The 13131-nt window shown below is 34.2% G+C and overlaps 1 pseudogene; it reads left to right on the forward strand.

The window, feature by feature from the left end:
- Positions 1-8151: 8151 nt before the first annotated feature.
- Positions 8152-10066, forward strand: LOC110150044 (eukaryotic translation initiation factor 4B pseudogene; annotated as a pseudogene).
- The last annotated feature ends 3065 nt before the right edge of the window (positions 10067-13131 follow it).

Raw genomic sequence — 13131 nt, forward strand, 5'->3', positions numbered from 1 at the left:
ACTGCACACACATACACACATGATGCATTTCCAAGTAAAATGATTTAAAATCACAAACTTGAAGTAGAGAACTTTTATATCAGAAATTTGAAACAGGGAAAGCAGAAAGCCTGACATTCCACAAGTAAGTATTGCCTCTTACATCATTAAGGCACTACCAGTAAGAAAATTACCAGTAAATGAGTATGGTATATTGAGTTAATTTTTTCATATAAAATCTCCAGGTATTTAATTGTCATGTCATCATATTAGATGGTATAAAGTTCTTGAACAAGTATTATATACAAAATGAATCATTCTGTTGCCAAGATGAACATACTCAATTTTAAATTTGTGGTGTTATCAGTGATAATTTTATAATTAGTGAGTGGATGTTAAATGTATTTCTATCCTTTTACTTGGCATTATGACTACTCTAAAGATATATAAGTCTCCATTACTATGTTTTCATGACTCATACTGTTAAAAGTTAATATATTGACATATGGTAGTATCTGAAAAGGAACAATGAAGTTCAGAGGAATAATGACTGTAGAAGGATAAGATCAGTTTAAACGCTATACATGATTTCCTCAATGAAGGCTTTCATGGACATGTCATGGGCCTATTCCTAGAATTCTAAAGTATTTTGGTTTAGGAAATATATATTTGAAGACATTTTATTATGATGCAGGAAACACAATTCCATGTATCAGCACATCATAAATATCTATAGTTTATCTAATGTTTTCATTTTACAAATAGAGGAATTAAAATTTTGCCTTACATTATTTACAGGCTTTACAGAATCACAGAAATGTATGTCTTCCCTAAGCACATTTTTTTGTTCCTGGGTTTAGGTAGGGCACGCTTAACATTTCATGGAAGAAATGATGTAAGTCTGACTAATTTTAGATACGGGTTACATAATTCTAAATTATTCAAAATGTTATAAAAGCACATTGAAGATACAGCTAGAAAATTACTGAATACTCATTGCAGTACTGGACAACAATACTAACTGGACAACACAAATATATGGCAGGCAGAAACTCATTACATAGATTACTTTTAAATTCAGAATTACTATTAATGTTCTTTATCTTTACAAATATAATTTATTAAGCATTTAATTTCTGTCATATTTCTGAGAATCAAGCATTGACACAATAATACAAAATATATAGTTCTCATGATATTTCATTGATTTAAACTTTAAGTCCTGTACAAACAATATGTAATTTAAGTGTTGTTAGAGATTATGGTATCAGATATTTTCACTATTTCATTTTTTAAGACCTCTACCCGAATTAACTACATCTACCTGCATGCATGTTAAGTCTCTTCAATCGTATTCAACTACTTGCAACCCTATGGACTATAGACCCCCAGGCTCTTCTATTCATGGGATTCTCCAGGCAAGAATACTGGAATGGGGTTGCCATGCCTTCCTCCAGGTGAATCTTACCCACACAGGGATCGAACCCGTGTCTCTTATGTCGCCTGCATTGGCAAGCAGGTTCTTTACCACTAGCACTTTATGATAAAGATCATTATTTCAATGAATTCATCATCTGAATCCTAAAAAAATAGCTTTATAATACTAAGGATTATATTTTTCTTTTTAAGTAAATTTTCCTTAAAGCAGTTTTAAGTTCAGATCCAAAAATGCAGAGTTCCCATATACCCACTGATCCCACAAAAGCCAGCCACCACCACTGTAAATATTTTCTATCAGAGTGGTACAATTATAATTGATTAATCTACATTAAACATTTTTATCACCCAAACACCACAGTTTACATTAGAATTCCCTGTAGATGGTGTACATCCTATGGGTTCTGGGAAATGTACAGTGATATATATTATATGTATATATATATATTATGGTATCCTACAGCATGTTTTCATTCCCATATAAATCCTCTGGGCTCTGTCCATCCCTCTCTGGCAACAGCTGATCTTTTAACTACTTTCAGAATTTTGCCTTTTCCAGAGTTTCATATAGTTGAAATCATACAGTATGTATCCTTTCCAGATGGATTTCTTTCATGTAGTAATATGTATTTAAAACTCTTTCATACTTTTTCATGGCTTGATTCCTCATTTCTTTTTTTTTCTAATTTATGTTTTTATTGAAGGAGAATGCTTTACAGAATTTTGCTGTTTCTCATTTCTTTATAGCACTTAATAACACTCAATTGTCTGGATGTATTGCAGTTTATTTACCCATTCACCTACTGAAGGACATTATGGCTGCTTCCAAGTTTGGGAAATTATGAATAAAAAAGTTATGAACATCTGTGCACAGGGTTTCATATAGACAGAGGTTTCTGACTCATTTGTTAGTTGCTCAGTTATGTCCAACTCTTTGCAAACCCACAGACTGTAACCTCCGTCCGTGACATTCTTCAGGCAAGAAAACTGGAATGGATTGCCATTCCCTTCTCTAGGAGATCTTCCCAACCCAGGGATCAAACTTTAATCTCTTACATCCCCTGCACTGGAATGTAGGTCCTTTAACCACTAGTGCCACCTTTGACTCATTTGGGTAATGCTAAAGAGAATAAATCTCAGACCATAGGAGTGTCTGGAGCTTTGTAATACTGAACTGTCTTCCAAATGGCTGTACCACTTCGGAGTCCCTCCAGCAAGGAATAGGAATTTCTGTCACTCCCCATCCTCACCAGCAAAAATTGCCAGATTTTAGAAATTCTAATAGATGTGTAGTGGTATCTCATTGTTGTTTTAATTTACATTCCGAGTGACATATGATTTGCACCACCTTTTCATGTGCTATTTTACCATCTGTATATCTTCCTTAATGAGGTGTTTGTTAAGATTTTCAGCCCTTTTTTGTTTTAATCATGTGGTCTGTTTCGTTATTGAATGCTAAGAGTTCTTCTGTGTTTTGGATAACAGATGCTTATCAAATGTACCTTTCGCAAATACTTCTCCTAGTCAATGGCTTGTTTTCTCACTCTTTTGACAGTGTAGTTCACAGAGCATACATTTTTAATTTCAATGAAATCCAGTTTCTTATTTCTTTTACAGATTATGCCTTTCATGGTATCTATGAAATCATTACCATATTCAAGGTCACCTAGATTTTCTCCCATATTACCTAAGAGTTTTTGTTTTACACATTATATTAAGGCCCATGATCCATTTCCATTTTGAGTAAATTTCTATGAAAGATATAAGGCTTGAATTCAGATTTTTTTTTTTTTGGCATGCAAATGCTCACTTGTTGAAATAACAATATCTGGGTTTTTAATACCACACACAATTTAAAATGGATTGTTGCATTATTTATAATTTATTTTAGTCTTTATATTTAACCCTTGAGTGCTATTAATATAACATGTTACCTCATGTTTATAAGAGAAAATAATATATGAGAGAAAAATATCAAATTCTAAAGGTTAGTATCACTGGGTCTGAACTTCCTATAGCTACAAGAGTATTCAATATGAATGTAAAAAAGTGAGTTTAGCAAGACTCTTCTTAGCACTGTCCTTTGTAAGGGCTGTATGACACCTGGGAGTTTACATAAATGATAAAGATAGCTATGGTTTAGTGTTTGCCTACCAAATATCTATACCGAGTAGCAGGTGCTCTGTATATACTCAGTTGAATCCTCGTATTTAACCTGCAAGTAACAGTATTATCCTTATTTTATCTATAAAGCCAATGAACCTCAGAATGTTAAATTGTTCAGAACCACACACACAATAGTGGTCAAGTTCAGATTTCTCTTACTTGAAAAATTCCTGCTTCTACCATCTTATCATGCTTCATCTCATAAATTTATGAAAACATTTTAAAATGTGATTACCAATTCAGTTGACTGAGGCAAATACTACATTGTTCACAGCTGCAAACATTGTACTCATTCATCACACTTATTATTTTAGTGTTGAATGTTTATTTAGCTTCTAATCATACCATAAGCCTATCATCAATATAAATATAATCTTTGGTCTTCTGAGGTCTGAAGTCTCCATATGTTTGTTTACATTTCAACTTCAAAATAAATGTATTGGGAAGTATGTGTATTTCAAACACTAGTGAAGTGTTTCAACAATGAATCTACATTATCCAAATACAAACTTTCAACATCATGTTAATGACATAGACGAGAACACAGAAAAAAAAATTGCCTAATTATTAATTTGACCATATAGGTAATTAATAATAAAAAACTCACTTCAGAATGCAAAGCTTGGTTTTCATTTGTAATATGTATTTCCTAATGCATTTTGGATTTCTTTTTGATTTCACAATTTGATCTACATAATAATGTTGTGAATTAGGAAGTGTTACTATTCCCATTTGCAGACTAGGAATGGAAACAAAAACCACACATTTGGAAATTGGTAGATCCTAGATTAGCCTGAGATTTTCTGAGCCCCAGAATCTACACTCTTAAATGAAAATGGTTTACTAACTCCTAACAGCAATAAGAAATTGGTAAAAGTAATACAGCTTTTAGAAAGAAATATAATTTAGATCAGTTGGGTAACTTCCCTCAACAAATCATATAAAACAGTAGAATTCAAATGGAACAAATTAAATGTATTTTTAATAACAGTCATTTGGCTTCCATATCCTTATCATAAAAAATAAAGCAAAATATTTTGATTTATATTTTAATACAGATAATATTTAAACATATTTTAACATTAAATATTATATATTAACATACATATTTAACACAAAATATTTTATATAACATACAAACTATATTTTAACATACATGTAAGTAATAATATATTCTACTTTTTTAATAATTTCCATATAATTTAAACTAAAACTATATTTACCATTGTGAAGAAATACTGTCATGAATACTGTGGAAGACTGAATAGTGTCCTCCAAAATTCATGTCCACTTAGAACATCAGATGATGACTGTATTTGGGAACAGCATTTTTGCTGGGGTAGTTGGTTGAGTTCATACTGAATTTTAGGGTAAATTCTAAATCCAGGAACTAGTTTTCTTACAATAAGGCTGTGCACAGATATACAGAGCACACACACAAAAAAACACTATTTGACTACAGAGGCAAGAAAGTGCAGTGATGCATGCATCTACTATCCATGAAACCCGATTACTGGCCACCACCAGAAGCTGCAATAGTCTAGGAAAGACTATGCTGACCACATGAGTAAAGCATTGTACATATGGATCATTAAAAGTACAACATAGTTGCTTTCAAATTTCAGTTTTTAATAATATATTGTAAGAAATTAGTTTTGAGTCTTGCCTAACATTGTCTATGGTTCACTGACCTTGAGATACATAGGAAGTATATAAGTAGAAAACACAAATTTCTGAGTTGAAAATACAGAAAAAGAAACATTTTAGAAGTTTAAATTTTCCTCCCAAGTCCACTGAAATAAAATACTGAAGAATAAGGAATTAGAGCTGACTTTTCAGATGACTTTCTAAAAGCTATGCATTTTCTGAATTAATTATCTGATAGAGAGTCAGTGTAAACAATTTTAAAATAATACACATTTAAATAAAATTCTGTACCATCATCAACCATGCATCAACAGGGTTCAGTATTAATTATATCTCTAAGAAATGTATTGTTACTTACAATATTCTGACAGACACATAAAAATATACAAAGTTTGGAAGGAAAATTGAAAAAAAATATGTAATTAGTCTTTCCTTTTTTATTCAGAAGGAAAAGACAACATAATTTTTCACCTTATCATAATTTTAAATTAGTGAATGCCTTTTAAATGATGTGTTAAGTACAATTTTGTATGTTTTAGTTTCAGCTGGAATCATACAGTAAATATGTTTATCATTCATCTCTTTTGTCTATATTCAGATAGAAACCAGGCAATATATTCACAATTTGGAAGGAATATGAGAAATATATGAGAGTAGTATGAGAAAAAATGTCACATCTCAGGAGTGCTAAATGTAGTTAATTAGGAAGGCATGTGCTCTCCAACAGAAAAAGTACCTGCACTAGTGCTGTGTGCCATTGAAGCACATAATACCAAAATGCCTGGACATAACCAATTTGTAAATCACAGAAAATTATTTTCTTCCCAGCTTTCATAATGGGTTACATAATCATGGAAAAAGAATTCAACAAAATAAGGAATGTAGTGCCAGTGTTGGGTAAAATGTTAAGTTTCAGCACTTCTAGGAAAGAATTATTACAAAATGAAGCAACTAGCAATAATGCACATGCATGTATGTGTTAATGTATGGTGGTGGTGGTTTAGTCGCTAAGTCATGTCCGATTCTTGCAACCCCAAGGACTGTAGCCCGCCAGGCCACTCTGTCCATGAGATTATCCAAGCAAGAATACCGGAGTGGGTTGCCATTTCCTTCTCCAGGGGATCTTCCCAACCTAGAAATCGAAACTGGGTCTCCTGCATAGCAGGCAGATTCTTTCCCAACTGAGCTACAAGGGAGGTCTACAAGTGTTAAAAGACAAGTAAAATAATAAAATAATAAATTTTCAAAATTTTATTTATGCAGTTCACAGGTCCAAAAACAGATTACCATGGGTGCCTAAAGGATTCAGGATGAGGTAATGTTCAAATCCATATCTCATAACATATCTGGATGTGATTAGACTTCAGTTTTACTATAGGGTCATAGTTCACCAAACCATTTCCTGTTGCCTTTGTCAAAATTAATACTGCCTTTTCTCTACTGCTACTATTCTTCTCTGCAAAATTCCAGATTTAAAGGGGTACATTATATCTGAGTTTCTTTAGCTAATTTTTTTCCTCTGTAATACATTTTTTTTAACCCTAGAGGAACAGAATTCTAAAGGAAAATAATTACAAATGACCTCGACCTTTTCACTTGAAAATTAACTTCTCTGATTATCAGTCTTTTTGCTTTGGCCTTTAGTAAAATAATGATGCAATGACACATAATTGTGTAATTAGTATTAAAGTCAAAGGAAAGATGAATTGATATAGGACCAGTGTTTCACTATGGGGTATTTAGTCCTTTCAAAAGCATGTTACCCTTTCCTCTAGTGCATGAGTCACACATAGTTACAGCAATAAAACATCAAACAGAATAAAAATAAAAGCATTTAATTGTTGGAACTCTCAAAAATTGTAAAAGACTCAACTTTTTGTGACTCAATTACAAAAAGAGAGGTTATTAACTGATATGTGAAGATATGTATGGCTCTTGTTTGAAGAACAATTATTGTTTAGAAAGATTAGATGGATACAGTGTGAGTTTTAGCTGGGAAGAAACTTATGTATGTAATTCAAAGAGGCTGCAGATTCTGAATGATACTTCATTTGTCTGTTATGATAATACTAATTAAAGATGAGAAAATTAAAAATATAAAATAAAAAGACAACAGTTTATTGTTTATATTATACAGAAAGCCTCAGGAAAAATGATGAGAGGATTATTTGCAGTCAATTTTATGGAATTCTAGAGATTTTTAAATTATCTTTTCAAAAAATCATTATTTGGAACAAAACTGTAATTCACTGGATGTTTAAATTGTATAATATAAGGAGGCTAACAATTGATAGTAAGTGATCAGTAGAATAAAAGGAATTATCAATCTTTCATTATTTTGACAAGAAATAACATTTTTGCATTAGTGAATTTATTCCCTCAGACTTAATTTTAGTGCACAGCATCAGTTTTCTAAACAAAGACAAAAACTTAGCTGCTAATAAAACTGTCATTGACTGTTATGTTTCATCTTCTCTTATCCAGAGTCGAATATGCTATAAAGATAAAAGAAGGTTGGCAAAAAAGAAAGTATAAACATAGAGATAATTAGCCAGTGAAGATTTTCAAATGAATCGTACTTTTTCTAAATAGTTTTGTCAAGATATCTGGTTAGTTTAAGAAAACTGTATCTAGAAATACTGAGTGGTAAAAGGCAAATTGTATACTTATCCAAGGACAATTAATATTTATAAAACAAAGAAACACATTTCTTGTACAAGAAAACACTGTATCCCTATAAAATTTATACTGAAAATAGTATTATAAATTTTCACAAAATAGCAAAGAACATTCTAATATTAAAAAATATTAAAATTATACCTCATAATTATACCCTATAAAGAAAATGCCATTTTGACTATAACCACTGCTGTGATTAAAAAAACAAGATTTAGCGTTTGCATTCTCTCTCCCTCTCCCAACATGGCGTCCTCAGCAAAAAAGAAGAAGAAGGGGAAGACTATCTCCCTAACAGACTTTCTAGCTGAGGATGGAGGGACTGGTGGAGACAGCACCTATGGCCCCAAACCAGTCAGCTGAGCTTATGAAGCAGACGCTCTGGAAGGGGATGTTTCAACCATTTGGCATAGTAATTATGATGATGTTTATCGGGCACCTCCAATTGATTGTTCCATCCAGGCCACTGTTCCACGGGCTGCTCCGGAACCCAATATCGACTGGAGCCGTCTTCCCAAATCTCCACCCTACACTGCTTTTCTAGGGAACCTGGCCTATGATGTGACAGAAGACTCCATTAAGGAGTTCTTTAGAGGATTAAATATCAGTGCCGTGCGTTTACCGCGTGAACCCAGCAATCCTGAGAGGTTAAAAGGTTTTGGTTATGCTGAGTTTGAGGACCTGGATTCCTTGCTCAGTGCCCTGAGCCTCAACGAAGAGTCTCTAGATAACAGGAGAATTTGAGTGGACGTTGCTGATCAAGCACAGGCTAAAGACAGGGATGATCGTTCATCTGGCAGAGATAGAAATCATGATTCTGACAAAACAGATATAGACTGGAGGGCCCGTCGTGCTGAAGACAGCTTTGACGACTACCCGCCTAGAAGGGGTGATGATAGCTTTGGAGACAAGTATCGAGATCATTACGATTCAGACTGATATTGTGATGGGTATCGGGACAATTACCGTGATGGCCCACGCTGGGACATGGATCGATACGCTATGATGACCCAGGTGGCAGAGACTATGACAGAGGCTACGATTCCAGGATAGGCAGTGGCAGAAGAGCGTTCGGTAGCGGGTACTGTAGGGATGACGACTACAGAGGAGGCGGGGACCGCTACGAAGACAGATAGGACAGATGAGATGACCCGTCCTGGAGCTCCAGAGGTGATTACTCTCGGGATGATTATAGGCGGGATGATTATAGGGGATGATAGAGGTCCCCCCCCCACAAAGACCCAAACTGAACCTAAAGCCTCAGAGTACTCCGAAGGAAGATGATTCCTCCGCTAGCACCTCCCAGTCCAGTCCTGCAGCCTCTATCTTGGGAGGGGCAAAGCCTGTTGACAGCTGCTAGAGAACAGAAGAGCGGCTACAGAAGGAACAAGAGAAACTGCAGCGTCAGCTGGATGAGCCAAAACTAGAACGACGGCCTCGGGAGAAACACCCAAGCTGGCGAAGTGAAGAAACTCAGGAAAGGGAACGATCGAGGACAGGAAGTGAGTGATCACAGACTGGGACCTCAGCCACATCTGGCAGAAATAAGTCTGACCAGGATGCACGTAGAAGAGAGAGTGAGAAGTCTCTAGAAAATGAAACACCCAATAAAGAGGAAGACTGTCAGTCTCCAACTTCTAAGCTCCACCAAAGGAGAATGCTTGGGTGAAGCGAGGTTCTAACCCTTGATCTCAGAGCTCAGACACAGAGCAGCAGTCCCTACAAGTGGTGGAGGGAAAGCAGTTCCAGCTCAACCCTCTGAGGAGGGATCAGTAAGGAAAGATGAAAATAAAGTAGATGGGGTAAGTGCCCCAAAAGGCCAAAGTGGGAACTCCAGCCGTGGCCCAGGAGATGGAGGAAACAAAGACCACTGGAAGGAGTCAGACAGAAAAGATGGCAAAAGGGATCACAACTCCAGATCTGCACCTGAGCCAAAGAAAGCTGAAGAAAATCCAGCCTCGAAGTTCAGTTCTGCAAGCAAGTATGCTGCTCTCGCCACTGATGGTGAAAGTGAAAACGAGGGAGATTATACCGAAGAGACCTCTGCATTCTGTGCTTTCTCCTAGTCTCTCTCCATCCTGGAACATTCAAGAGCAAATCAAACCTCTATTCAGACAAGACAAAATAAAACTCACCATCTCCTGAAAAAAAAAAAAAAAAAGATTTAAAACATCTTTATTCTATTTAATTTTGAAATCAAAGCAAAACTCTTAAGTAACATATACATTTAGTGCAAACTAATTTATCTCACATTTCACTTAAGTGACACTTTCCTCACTCACTATTAGATTGCTATTATACTTGTCTAGACAAGATTTTTCATTTCTGTTTCACTATTAAAGATGCTGTTTGATCAACAGTGACTGAGGTATTGAGCACTTAAGAATGTCTACTTGGGATGGTGTCAAATGGTTATAGCACCACTACTGGTAATAACATTTAAGTGGATGACTGTGCATTTACTCACTTCTTGAGATATTCCTCACATATAATATTGAAGCTATTCTCTCCTGGGTACCTGGAACTCTATGCATCCAATGTGAGTGAAAAGAAAGCCTGGGCGAGGCTGCTGGGAAGAGTTAATGATGGCCAAGTCATCATCCCAGCAAGAGTTGAGCTTCCTGACCTGGATTTCAACATAAACTTACATTCAAGTAATTCTTTTTAACCTAGAATGATCTGGATTCTATTAAGAACCTAGGTTCCTTCTAATATATCTTCAGATCATGACTAAACTGAGATAATAAATGCAATGCAACAGTGTTTCAAATGGAACATGTCTTTATACAGCAGTAAGGCCAGTTGATCATAGAATATACATAGTTAAAACATTTCTGGAAATCAGAAGAGTATTTAATGAAACAGAATTTATTTTTATGTAGGCATTTACCGGCATTGAAGTATATCCAAGAGTATGGCAGTCTGATTTAAAAGCGTAATTTAAGTATACTAGTTCAACAAGTCCTATTCACTTTACTGAGTGCAAATTATAGGTTGAGGCATTAGCAGGTATAAAATGTTTACAAGATAACAAGGTTTATTCTTCCAATAGCATTTCATTTTATAAGAAAGACTTAGTACACCATCTGAAATATATAACTAACTATGATCAATTTTACATGAGCAATTAGTCTTTATTGTCTTTCAAAATTTCAGGATTCCAAAATTTCCTAATCACTTTTTGATCATTAATAGAAGATTGAAAATTAGAATACATATGTTTAAGCAGTCAATCCCATCTTTTCCACATTTCTCAAAATTTAAATTAACTATTTAAACAGATTAATGAATAACATTAAGTTATAAGAAACTCAGAAGGTAATTCCTCTCAAATTTCAATATTCTGGTTATTCCCTCTCTGCCATTTTTTGTTTAGTCAAAATGGACTATGGAAATTTTACTGAACATTTGGTGCAGATTCTAATATTATATCTTTTGTTTATATGATTCCTTCTGTTTCTAAAACTCTCAGCCCACGACCTCACTTCCCAATACCCTCAATAATCTTCATTAGACACCATTAAAATACACTACCTTATATTGTTGTTTATTTTTCTTGTCATTATCCAACCTCTGTGAGTCTAGATTGCAAAGTCTTTGATGTCGAGAGGTGTATTTTACACTTCTCAATGTTCCCACATTTAATAGAGGAGTATATACATGGTAGGAACTCAAATATATATTCATAATTAGGTAATTTTTGTTCTTTGTCAAACTTCATCAACTGTTTGAGAAAACTTTTTGTTTGGGAACATCATCACTGTTGAAAATCTATAATCTAAATATTCTTTATTCACTGAGTTCACGTTTCCTAATTTAATAGGAAATATTAATTTGATACTACCACTGACACTTTGCAAAGAGTGATAGGAATAGAAATTTGCTCCTATTACCACGTATATTCTATATTTCAAAACCTAATTATTGGACAATTGTAAATATTCTCTGGGAATGTTTAATTAGTTCATTAAAAATTATTATAGAGAGAACACTTAACATGAAATTTACCCTCTTCACAGATTATTTTAACTATTATACAATACTGTTAACTATAAGCAAAATATTGTATGACAGATCTCTAGGACTTATCCACCCTCTTTAACTAAAACACTATACCTCTTGATTAGCATCTCCCAACTTCTCCCTCCCTCCAACCCCTAGCAACCACCATTCCGCTCTCTGCTTTGTTTCTATTAGTTTGACTGTTTCAGAAACGTAATATAAATGTAATCATGGAGCATTTGTCTTTCTGTGACTGGCTTATTTCACTTATCATAATATACTCATGATTCATCCATGTTGTAGCACATTGCATGATTTACTTTTTTAAAAACTGAAGAATATTCCATTGTGCATGTGTATCATGTTTCCTTCTGCCCTTTCTTGTGTCATGGACAGTTAGGCTGCTTCCACATCTTGACCATTATGAACAGTGCTTCAATGAATATGGAGGCACTAATATTTTTTCCAAAATCCTGATTTCAATACTTCTGGATAAATGTCCAAAAGTGGGATTTCTGAAATATATGGGAGCTCCATGTTTAGTTTTTGAGAAACTTGTATATTAGTGGTAGGAAAACTATATATCCAGATTCAAAAAATATATATATATATATGTAAATTGAACACTTTATCTTACATCATACAATGAAATCAATGTGTAACAAATTAAAAACATTAAGGTAAATCCTGGAACTGTAGGACTCCTAGGAAGAATATATAGTATAAAAGCTATATGCATTGGCATTTGCAATGATTTCATAGTATTAATGTCAAAAACACAGGGAACAAAAGCAAAAATAGACAAGTTCCTTTTTAATCAAACTAGAAAGCTTCTGCAAGCAAAGGAAACAAATGCAAAGACAACCCATGGAATGGGAGAAAATAGTTGCAAAGCATACATCTGATAAGGGGTTAATTTCAAAACTACATAAGGAAAGAACTTGATAATAAAATGGGCTAAGGACTTGGATACACTTTTCTCCAAATAAGATGTACAAATGGCCAACCCATACAGGAAGTGTGCTCAAAATCACAAATCAGCAAGGAAATGCAAATTACAGACCACTATGAGCTATCAGCTCAAACTTGTCTGAATGGCAATCATCGAAAAGAAAAAATAGCAAAGGTTACAAGAGTTGATAAAGACACTGAGAAATTCAAACATATCACTACTGATGGACATTTACAATGATAAAGCCATTTACAGAAAACTAAGCTACCTTA

This window comes from Odocoileus virginianus, chromosome 8, assembly GCF_023699985.2.
Source record: "Odocoileus virginianus isolate 20LAN1187 ecotype Illinois chromosome 8, Ovbor_1.2, whole genome shotgun sequence".
Lineage (NCBI taxonomy): Eukaryota > Metazoa > Chordata > Mammalia > Artiodactyla > Cervidae > Odocoileus > Odocoileus virginianus.